Here is a 9,465-nt window from a genome sequence, read left to right on the forward strand (position 1 = left end):
GCAAAGAGGCCGTAGCCTCCAGTGCTGGGTTGCCTCAGGCCAAACAATAAACAGGGAGGGAACCCAGCACCACCCATCAGCAGACAAGCAGATTAAAGTTTTACTGAGCTCTGCCCACCAGAACAACACCCAACACTACACACTACCAGTCCCTCCCCTCAGGAAGCTTGCACAAGCCTCTTAGATAGCCTCATCCACCAGAGGGCACACAGCAGAAGAAAAATTACAATCCTGCAGCCTGTGGAACAAAAACCACATTTACAGAAAGACAAGATGAAAAGGCAGAGGATTATGTACCAGATGAAGGAACAAAGATAAAACGCCAGAAAAACAACTAAATGAAGTGGAGATAAGAAACATTCCAGAAAAAAGAATTCAGAAAAATGAGAGTGAAGTTGATCGAGGAACTCGGAAAAAGAATGGAGGCAAAGATCAAGAAGATGCAAGAAATGTTTTACAAAGACCTAGAAGAATTAAAGAACAAAGATCTAGAAGAATTAAAGAACAAACAAATAGAGATGAACGATACAATAACTGAAATGAAAAATACACTAGAAGGAATTAATAGCAGAATAACTGAGTCAGAAGAACGGATAAGTGACCTGGAAGACAGAATGGTGGAATTCACTGCCACGGAACAGAATAAAGAAAAAAGAGTACAAAGAAATGAAGACAGCCTAAGAGACCTCTGGGACAACATTAAATGCACCAACATTTGCATTATAGGGGTCCCAGAAAGAGAAGAAAGAGAAAAAGGACCTGAGAAAATATTTGAACAGATTATAGTCAAAAACTTCCCTAACATGGGAAAGGAAATAGCTACCCAAGTCCAGGAAGCACAGAGAGTCCCAGGCAGAATAAACCCAAGGAAAAACACACTGAGACACAGAGTAATCAAACTGACAAAAATTAAAGACAAAGAAAAATTATTGAAAGCAACAAGGGAAAAATGATAAATAACATACAAGGGAACAGCTGATTTCTCAGCAGAAACTCTACAAGCCAGAAGGGAGTGGCATGATATATTTAAAGTGATAAAAGGGAAGAACCTACAACCAAGATTACTCTACCCAGCAAGGATCACATTCAGATTCGACAGAGAAATCAAAAGCTTTACAGACAAGCAAAAGCTAAGAGAATTCAGCACCACCAAACCAGCTCTACAACAAATGCTAAAGGAACTTCTCTAAGTGGGAAACATAAGAGAAGAAAAGGACCTACAAAAACAAACCCATAACAATTAAGAAAATGGTCATAGGAACATACATATCAATAATTACCTTAAACGTGAATGGATTAAATGCTCTAAGCAAAAGACACAGGCTCGGGGTTTCCCTGGTGGTGCAGTGGATAGGACTTTGCGCTCCCAATGCAGGGGGCCCGGGTTCGATCACTGGTCAGGGAACTGGATCCCATATGCCGCAACTAAGAGTTCACCTGCCACAACTGAGGCCTGGGGCAGCCAAATAAATAAATAAATATTAAAAAAAAAACACCAAAGACACAGGCTTGCTGAATGGATACAAAAACAAGACCCATTATATATGCTGTCTACGAGAGACCCACTTCAGACCTAGGGACACATACAGACTGAAAGTGAGGGGATGGAAAAAAATATTCCATGCAAATGGAAATTGAAAGAAAGCTAGAGTAGCAATACTCATATCAGATAAAATAGACTTTAAAAGAAAGAATGTTATAAGAGACAAGGAAGGACACTACATAATGATCAAGGGATCAATCCAAGGAGAAGATATAACAATTATAAATATATATGCACCCAACATAGGAGCACCTCAATACATAAGGCAACTGCTAACAGCTATGAAAGAGGAAATCGACAGTAACACAATAATAGTGGGGGACTTTAACACCTCACTTACACCAATGGACAGATCATCCAAACTGAAAATTAATAAGGAAACACAAGCTTTAAATGACACAATAGACCAGATAGATTTAATTGATATTTATATGACATTCCATCCAAAAACAACAGAATACACTTTCTTCCCAAGTGCACACGGAACATTCTCCAGGATAGATTACATCTTGGGTCACTAATCAAGCTTCAGTAAATTTAAGAAAATTGAAATCATATTAAGCATCTTTTCTGACCACAACACTGTGAGATTAGAAATCAATTACAGGGGAAAAAAACGTAAAAAACACAAACACCTGGAGGCTAAACAATACATTACTAAATAAACAAGAGGTCACTGAAGAAATCAAAGAGGAAATCAAAAAATACCTAGAGACAAATTACCACAAAAACACGACAATCCAAAACCTATGGGATGCAGCAAAAGCAGTTCTAAGAGGGAAATTTATAGCAATACAAGCCTACCTCAAGAAACAAGAAAAATCTCAAATGAACAATCTAACCTTACACTTAAAGGAACTAGAGAAAAAAGAACAAACAAAACCCAAAGTTAGTAGAAGGAAAAAAATCGTAAAGATCAGAGCAGAAATAAATGAAATAGAAACAAAGAAAACAATAGCAAAGATCAATAAAACTAAAAGCTGGTTCTTTGAGAAGATAAACAAAATTGATAAACCATTAGCCAAACTCATCAAGAAAACAAGGGAGAAGACTCAAATCAATAAAATTATAAATGTAAAAGGAGAAGTTACAACAGACACCACAGAAATACAAAGCATCCTAAGAGACTACTACAAGCAACTCTATGCCAATAAAATGGACAACCTGGAAGAAATGGACAGTTTCTTAGAAAAGTATAACCTTCCAAGACTGAACCAGGAAGAAATAGAAAATATGGACAGACCAATCACAAGTAATGAAATTGAAACTGTGATTAAAAATCTTCCAACAAACAAAAGTTCAGGACCAGATGGCTTCACAGGTGAATTCAATCAAACATTTAGAGAAGAGTTAACACCCATCCTTCTCAAACTCTTCCAAACAATTGCAGAGGAAGGAACACTCCCAAACTCATTCAATGAGGCCACCATCACCCTGATACCAAAACCAGACAAAGATACTACAAAAAAAAGAAAATTACAGACCAATATCACTGATGAATATAGATGCAAAAATCCTCAACAAAATACTAGCAAACAGAATCCAACAACACATTAAAAGGATCATACACCATGATCAAGTGGGATTTATCCCAGGGATGCAAGGATTCTTCAATATATGTAAATCAATCAGTGTGATACACATATTAACAAATTGAAGATAAAAACCATATGATCATCTCAATAGATGCAGAAAAAGCTTTTGACAAAATTCAATACCCATTTTATGACAAAAACTCTCCAGAGGGACTTCCCTGGTGGTGCAGTGGTTAAGAATCCGCCTGCCAATGCAGGGGACATAGGTTTGAGCCCTGGCCTGGGAAGATCCCACATGCTGCTGAGCAACAAAATCCGTGCACCACAACTACTGGGCCTGTGCTCAAGAGCCCACGAGCCACAACTACTGAGTTCGTGTGTTGCATCTATTGAACTCCGCGTGCATAGAGCCCATGCTCCACTGTAAGAGGAGCCACCACAATGAGAAGCTCGTGCACCACAACGAAGACTAGCCCCACTCGCCACAACTAGAGAAAGTCCACGTGCAGCAATAAAGACCCAACACAGCGAAAAATAAATAAATTTATTAAAAAATAAAAAAAGAACTCTCCAGAAAGTGGGCATAGAGGGAATCTACATCAACATAATAACGGCCATATACTATAAACCCACAGCAAACATAATTCTCAATGGTGAAAAACTGAAAGCATTCCTCTAAGATCAGGAACAAGACAAGGCTGTCCACTCTGGCCACTATTATTCAACATAGTTTTGGAAGTCCTAGCCACGGCAATCAGAGAAGAGAAAGAAATAAAAGGAATACAGGGCTTTCCTGGTGGCGCAGTAGTTGAGAGTCCGCCTGCCGATGCAGGGGATATGGGTTTGTGCCCCAGTATGGGAAGACCCCACATGCTGCGGAGTGGCTGGACCCGCGAGCCATGGCCACTGAGCCTGCACGTCCGGAGCCTGTGCTCCACAGTGGGAGAGGCCACAACAGTGAGAGGCCCACATACCACAAAAAAAAAAGAAAAAAAATGAATACAATTGGAAAAGAAGAAGGAAAACTGTCACTGTTTGCAGATGACGTGACACTATACATAGAGAATCCTAAAGATGCCACCAAAATTAAAAAAAGAAACAACCCAATCAAAAAATGGGCAGAAGACCTAAATAGACATTTCTCTAAAGAAGACATACAGATGGCCAAGAAGCACATGAAAAGCTGCTCAACATCACTAATTATCAGAGAAATGCAAATCAAAACTACAATGAGGTATCACCTCACACCAGTTAGAATGGGCATCATCAGAAAATCTACAAACAACAAATGCTGGAGAGGGTGTGGAGAAAAGGAAAACCTCTTGCACTGTTGGTGGGAATGTAAATTGATACAGCCACTATGGAGAATGGTATGGAGGTTCCTTAAGAAAGTAAAAATAGAATTACCATATAACCCAGCAATCCCACTACTGGGAATATACCCAGAGAAAACCATAATTCAAACAGACACATGCACCCCAATGTTCATTGCACAATTATTTACAATAACCAGGTCACGGAAGCAACCTAAATGCCCATCAACAGACAAATGGATAAAGAAGATGTGGTACATATATACAATGGAATAGTACTCAGCCATAAAAAGGAATGAAATTGGGTCATTTGTAGAGACGTGGATGCATCTAGAGACTGTCATACAGAGTGAAGTAAGTCAGAAAGAGAAAAACAAATATTGTATATTAACGCATATATGTGGGACCTGGAAAATGGTACAGATGAACCGGTTTGTAGGGCAGAAATAGAGACACAGATGTAGAGAACAAATGTATGGACACCAAGGGGGGAAAGTAGCAGGGGGATGGTGGTGGTGGTGTGATGAATTGGGAGATTGGGACTGATATATATACACTAATATGTATAAAATAGATAACTAATAAGATCCTGCTGTATAAAAAAATTAATTAAATTTTAAAAAAGTATTTCAGTCCCCATAGTAATTTTTCAGGTTTTCTTGCATATGCAGAGAGTGAAATAAAACAGATTTCCATGCCCATGTGTAATGATCATACTGGCACTTGGTAATCTGAGCAGTGGTTTTCAAAGCGTGGTCTCACTACAAGCAGCATTAGCACCACCTGGGAACCAGTTAGGAATGCAGATTCTTGAGCATTACCAGAACCCCTGACTCAGAAGCCCTGTAGGTGGATCCCAGCCATCTACACCAGCAAGCCCTCCAGGTGATCCTGACACAAGGCAAAGTTTGAGGAAAACCTTGTCATTGTTTATTAGTGATTACCGTGACATCATTATAAACTAAGCAAAAGGAAACCACGGAGTTGCACATTTTGGGGTCTGTTCTCACATCCGCTATTCAGCAAGATAGATAATTTTGGAATTGCTGTGTCCACATGTATCTCAAACATAAATCCTGGACTCACTCCACTGAAAATGGAATTCTGAAACAATAGATTTCCTGCTGTTTGCCTTTCAGCTTCTGCAGAGACATTAGATCCAAAAAAACACCTTCGCAGCTGAGTTGCCAACATGGAGGATTATTCTAAAGGATGGATTTACGCGGTTTCAGATGCTGGATGGCACTTCATTGTCCTGGGCAGTAACTGGCCAGGGCTCTGACTCCAAAAAGAAACGTGATGCAAAACTCAACACAGGAACAAATCGCAGCTTTTTTTTTTTTTTTTTTTTGACCGCGTTACATGGCTTGTGGGATCTTAGTTACCCAACCAGGGATAGAACCCGAACCCTGGCAGTGAAAGCACCAAGTCATAACCACTGGACCACCAGGGAATTCCGCAGCTTTTTGTCTGCATATAAATGGATGGGAATATTCAGGATACTGAAGGGAAGCACAGCGCCTTACAGTATCATTAGTGGGACCAACCTCTTCCCCCCAGGTCACTTCCACTTTAAATTAAAGCCGCATTTTATTCCAGGGTAAACACTTGAAATTGTCTGGAATATGCAAAAGTGGAAAATAAGGTAAAGAAAAGGAGGAGTCTTCTGACAAGTGTTTCCAACCTCACAGTGTACCTGTGGATAAGTGCTCCTTGGAGAATTTTCAAGTGTTCACATCCCTATAAAAATTAAGTCAAAAAAAAGAAAACCAAAGGACTGTTTGGAGCCTGATAAAATCAGTATCTTCACTTCTTCCAAAAACCAGTACATTGGAGTTTTAACGAGTGCTGGAAATAAGCTTTACTAAGACACGGGGTCAGTGTGGCATTGAGTTTTGAGACTCTGAAACTCTCAGCCACCTCCCTGGGTGGGGGCGGGGGGTGCCCAGGTGTGTGTCCCCTTTCCCGATACCTCGAGGGCAGGAAGGGCCTTGGCATCCCAGGGCCACCCTGACAGCTTCTCTGCTTCCCGTCTCCCTCAGGGCACAAAGCTCACATCTTACTCAGGCTCCTTTGCTACTTTCAGTTCAGTATTTGCACGATTTTTGTCATCTGTGTCCTCTGATCTTCAGAAGAAAGATGAAAATGCAATTTTTAGGGGTTATTCATGGTTTCCAGTAAAACAGCCCATGAGCAGGAAGGAAGGAAGGGCAGAAAGGAAAAAAAGTGGAAGAGGAAGGAAGGCTTTGCTGAAAGGAGAAGTGAGAAAGTAACTACAGTCTCCGCCCAGAATCCGTAGCATGAACGGTCCAACTTTGGAGACTGCCTTTCAGGGATTACCCCAAGCCCACAGAAAGATTTCCCTGGACAGTTCTCAACGCTGTGGTGAAGGGGTGCTGTGTGCCTTGTAATAAGGACCACCGTTTCCTAAATAGAAGATACGCACTTGTGCCTCAAAACTATTGACTCTCCCCCGTGAGGGAGTGTGGGCCTCACCTGCAGGAACCCGGATGCACTGAGGCACATGGATGGGACAGCAGAAACCTAAAGGGCCAGAAGTAAGAGCTGCTCTGAGTTTTAACATGTCCTCATAAAACCCTCTTTTGTTGTGACTCATGTCAATAGCCAGTACAGAACAGAGAAGGACCAAGGCCTTTGCCACTAAAAGTGACCTCCTTCCTTTATTAGGGCAAAGCAAGCAGGGCAACAAAAATGGCAACTTCTGAATTTGTGTCAGGTATTTCGAAGCCTTCTCATGTCTCTAATACCCTAGGGAAGAAGAGAAATGGAACCAAGAGACGAGCCAGGCCTGGAAGTGTCACTGGAGAGAACACGACAGGAGCCCATGACCGAGCCCCTCTCCCCAGCCCCAGGGAAAACCGACCCCAGCAAAGAACCATGGTGACACCTGAGGTTGGGACCAGAGAGGGAGGGGAAGAGCACTCCATGATCCCCAGGGAGGAAGTGTCAGGAGGGAGGGCTGTCGAGAGGTCCACTCAAAGGACATTGTAAGGTGACCACTCAGAAGGACATTGGATTTGAGGTCACAGATGACCTTTGCTGTGACAATTCAGTCGAGCGGTGAGGACGGAAACCAGGTTTCAAGGGAGCAGGAAATACAGGAGAGGAGAGGGAGCAGAGACGGTAGAAAACCCTTTAGGGAAACAAAGGAGAGGATGCGGGGAGTAACTGGATGGAGAGTGTGACCTGGGGGTGCTGTACACAGTTATAGGCTGGGGGAGAGGGATAAATAGATGAGAGAAACAGAGAGGAAATTGGTGAAATAAATCCCCAGGGAAGGTAGGAAAAGAGAAAGACCATTAGCAAAGATGAAAACAGTTGGCTTTGGAGGGACATGAAGGATTTCTTTTCCTCTGAGGTAGGAGGGAGAGTAAGATGGGTAAGGAAGTGGACAAGACGAAAACTGAGGCACGAAGCTGCCCAATAGCTTCTGCTAAAAGAAATTTTCACATGTCGAGAGATAGGGAAGTCATTCTTATACACAAGCTAACTTGAATGTTATGCTGACTAAAATAGCTTGTTTGTGGCCTATCAAACATACATTGTACATCTGCTTTAATTAATAGAGAAAAGGGAACATTGACCAGAAGTAAAGACTGTCCAGGACTTCCGGGTGGCGCAATGGTTAAGAATCCGCCTGCCAATGCAGGGGACACGGGTTCAAGCCCTGGCCCGGGAAGATCCCACAGGCCATGGAGCAGCTAAGCCTGTGCACCACAACTACTGAGCCCGCGTGCCACAACTACTGAAGCCTGTGCGCCTAGAGCCCGTACTCCGCAACATGAGAAGCCACCTCAATGAGAAGATCACGCACCGCAACGAAGACCCAATGCAGCCAAAAAAAATGTTCATGTTAAAAATAAAGATTAAACGCATCTCTTCCTGGCATCTCTTGCTGGTCCTCCCTGATGATAAGACCCCCTTCCCAGGTGCCAAGGCCATGCTGACTTGCTGTGTATGTGCTGGCCTGTGTGACCTTTTTTTGTTGGTTTTTTTGCTTGTATTTTGTTTAGTTTTGACCTTGAAGAAATATATCCCTGACTTGTTTAATGTTCTTTGTTCTGACAAGATATAAGACTGTGGTGGAAACCCCGCTTCTCTGGAGCAGCTCCTCAGACTACTGTGGGAAGTGCGCTTCCAGGCTAGTCCTGTTTGACTCAAATAAAACTCTTTTCTATTGCTATTATTGTTTATTGATTATTTTTTTTGACACTTCTTTTCTGAGTAGCCCAGGGAGCAGGCTCTCTGCAGACGTGCTCATGGGGATGGGAACAAGAGGAAACTGAGTTCATATAACAAGCTCCAGAGATGCTATGGAAACTGGTTTTTAGGGACCAAATCTTAAGAAAAGGAAAAAAAACTTGCTATTTATTTAAAGCTTCTTCCTTCAATCACGACATTTCCTGGTAAAATGGCACTTAAAACAAGGAGAAAAGTGATGCTCAGGCCAGAGCAGAGTGACATTCACAGGCACCACTTTTTCTGAAAGAGACACCACAGCTAATTGCGGCCTTAGGTCTGAACATGGGACGTGGTTGTCTCAATTGCTCTCATAGGGACAAAGGGACAACCGCCTGGTGAGGTGATTATTACCTTCATTCTTGGACTCTTTCAGCAAGAACTGCGGAGGAAGCTTGTCGTTGCCTCACCTCAGGTGTCCCTGGCCTGCTTGATTGGCTTGAAAGGGGCAACTGAGGAGCCACCTTTCCATCTCCTTCGAGGCTCAGGTTTTTGGATTCTGCCGGGGCAAGAGGAAAACTATGCAAACCTCAGTCGAGAGCCCAGGGAAATAAACAAGTCTCGGCAGAGCACCAGGTAACAGACACTGCTTTCTGGTGCTTCCAGCCACACTCAGAAAACAGTAAGCTCCAAGAAGCTATTAAAAATAGGAAAATAGGGGCTTCCCTGGTGGCACAGTGGTTGGGAGTTCTCCTGCCGATGCGGGGGACACGGGTTCGTGCCCCGGTCTGGGAAGATCCCACATGCCGCGGAGCGGCTGGGCCCGTAAGCCGTGGCCGCTGAGCCTGCGTGTCCAGAGCCTGTGCTCCGCAAC

This window comes from Lipotes vexillifer, unplaced genomic scaffold (assembly GCF_000442215.2).
Source record: "Lipotes vexillifer unplaced genomic scaffold, Lipotes_vexillifer_v1.1 scaffold1849, whole genome shotgun sequence".
Classification (NCBI taxonomy): domain Eukaryota; kingdom Metazoa; phylum Chordata; class Mammalia; order Artiodactyla; family Lipotidae; genus Lipotes; species Lipotes vexillifer.